We start from the raw sequence: 2391 nt of genomic DNA, 5'->3' as shown, positions 1-2391 counted from the left end.
ATAAGTAAGGATGTCAGGATTTTATCAACGATATATCCATAAGACCAATAACAAAAACCATTCCATATCTTGATGGACAGGAAAACTAATAATCCTTTTTATATATTGTGAAATTTAGATTTTCATATGATTTTTAAAAAAAAACTGAGAGATATAGCAATGAAGAATGAGGTCATTCTGCACATCTCGTGAACTGTGCCTCCGCCATGGCAAACATTTGAATAGTATGAAAACTTCCCTTCAAAACTTCCCCAATTTTCGCGTCCAACGCCAGGCCAACTTTCCTCAAGCCTCCCTCCCAAGCGTCCAAGTTTGGAGTCTGGATAGAAGAGAACAGTCCCCGTCAACACTATAAGAGGCACAAGTTCCTAATTCGGTGTTCGTAACGAGTCGAAGAGGTGTAACAAGGAGACGGCCGGCCTGTGTGGGAAGCAATATGTCGGAAACGAAATCTCCTGGATATCCTTCGGCTTCATTAGCTCGGGAAACTCGCAAAAACTTTCTCTCAGCAAACGAAATAAGAAGGAATACCAAGAAACGTAACGTGTTATATTTTCACATGTTGCATCCAGATATGTAGTTGTAGAGAATGACCATAAATTAAGTAACAAATGTGATATTTGTCAGAAATTGGAAAAAAAAAACAACCTAGTAAGGGTGGCCCTGACTAGAACAGCTTTACTGGTCATGGCAGTACACATATCCTTTCACCATATAAAGGTATCCATGCTCAGAAAGGATATATACTGTATATATATATATATATATATATATATACTTAAATACACAAACATAATATATACACACACACACACACACATATATATATATATATATACATGTGTGTATATATATAAATATATATGTGTGTATATATTATGTGTGTGTATTTAAGTGTATATATATATATATATATATATATTGTGTGTGTGTATGTGTGTGTGAGAGAGTGTAATTTCAGAGGTCAATGAACAAATAAGTGGAATTAATAGAAGTAAGATATTCATCCTATTTCACCCGGCACCCAAGAAACGAGCAAAGGCTTAAGCAGCATAATAAATGGAGAGAGAGAGAGAGAGAGAGAGAGGAGAGAGAGAGAGAGAGAGAGAGAGACTATTCTACTATCTCCAGATCAAAAACATGTCAGTTACTTCCGGATGCGTAAACTTTCCTGCCTTTTTTAAGGTTCCTTTTCTCGTGGATCTTGAGGGAAATAGCAACAACTAAAATGGCAACAACTAAAATGGCAACAACTAAAATGGCAACAACTAAAATGACAACAACTGAAATGGCATCAAACTGTGAGGGTCGTGATATGACGGCCTCTATCTGAATGCATTTCCAATAGGAAACGAAGCCCCATGGCTCGTTTATATGGTGATTCTTTGTTGAAATACAGCCCAGGTCTATTTTGCTCCTTTGAAACATATATTCTACTTTTATATCCACCCATGCAAAGTCTAAAGGACTTTTAGATATATTTCTAACATATAAACTTTTGTAAACACTAGATGGTTTTGCCCGTGTATCATTATGAAAATTGTTTGGAGTAATCATTTAAAGATTTCATTAATATGAATACATAATAAAACAATTATAATGATATTGACTTCAAGGATGGCTAGTAGTACATAATATACATAATATGCACAGATAAAAACTGGCAGTAACGCCATATTGCTTGCAGACTATTTATGTGAATGTCAGAAGTAGTTTAGAATTGTTTATTTACACCGCCCGTGTTCAAAACACAAGACCTAATATCCTTTTTTTTTTTTTTTTTCAAACAAGAAACAAAAATGGAATTAATCTTGTGGCAATATGCTCTACTACTGTAACACACAGACACAGATGCAACCCTTCCCACCCAGGTTCTGCAATTTATGAGAGATTGAGTTTTCTGAGTGTGGCCTACCATTTGGGATAACCCTCTTACCAAGATATGTTTACTACTTCTCCCCTCTGAAACGTTGCATGACAGGAAAGAAATATAGTTATGTATATATAGATAGACACTTCTTTATTAAGTAGATGAGGATGAGACGTCAAGCAAGTTAAACTTACCAAAACCAGCTGGCTATCAGTCAAGTAGATATTTCTCATCAGGGAGGTGTGCTTGTACAAAGCCCCTCCCCCCAAGTGTCGGTCTGTTGCCAGATAGTTCAATTTAAGCTAAACCAATCATCAGGGAGAAGTGATATGGTTAAAGAGGAGGTCTTTGAAAAACAACAAGGCTGGACTTACTCTCGAAGGTTTATTACACACATACATGTACGAGTATACACACACAGACACACGCACACACACACACATATATGTATACACTAGTGTACGCAACCCGTAAAAAATGACGGCTAAATATTTAAATAGATATGCATGTACATGCATCCC

The sequence above is a fragment of the Palaemon carinicauda genome, chromosome 34, assembly GCF_036898095.1.
Source record: "Palaemon carinicauda isolate YSFRI2023 chromosome 34, ASM3689809v2, whole genome shotgun sequence".
NCBI lineage: Eukaryota > Metazoa > Arthropoda > Malacostraca > Decapoda > Palaemonidae > Palaemon > Palaemon carinicauda.
The sequence above is the reverse complement of the archived record's forward strand: the minus strand, read 5'-3'. Positions refer to the sequence as shown.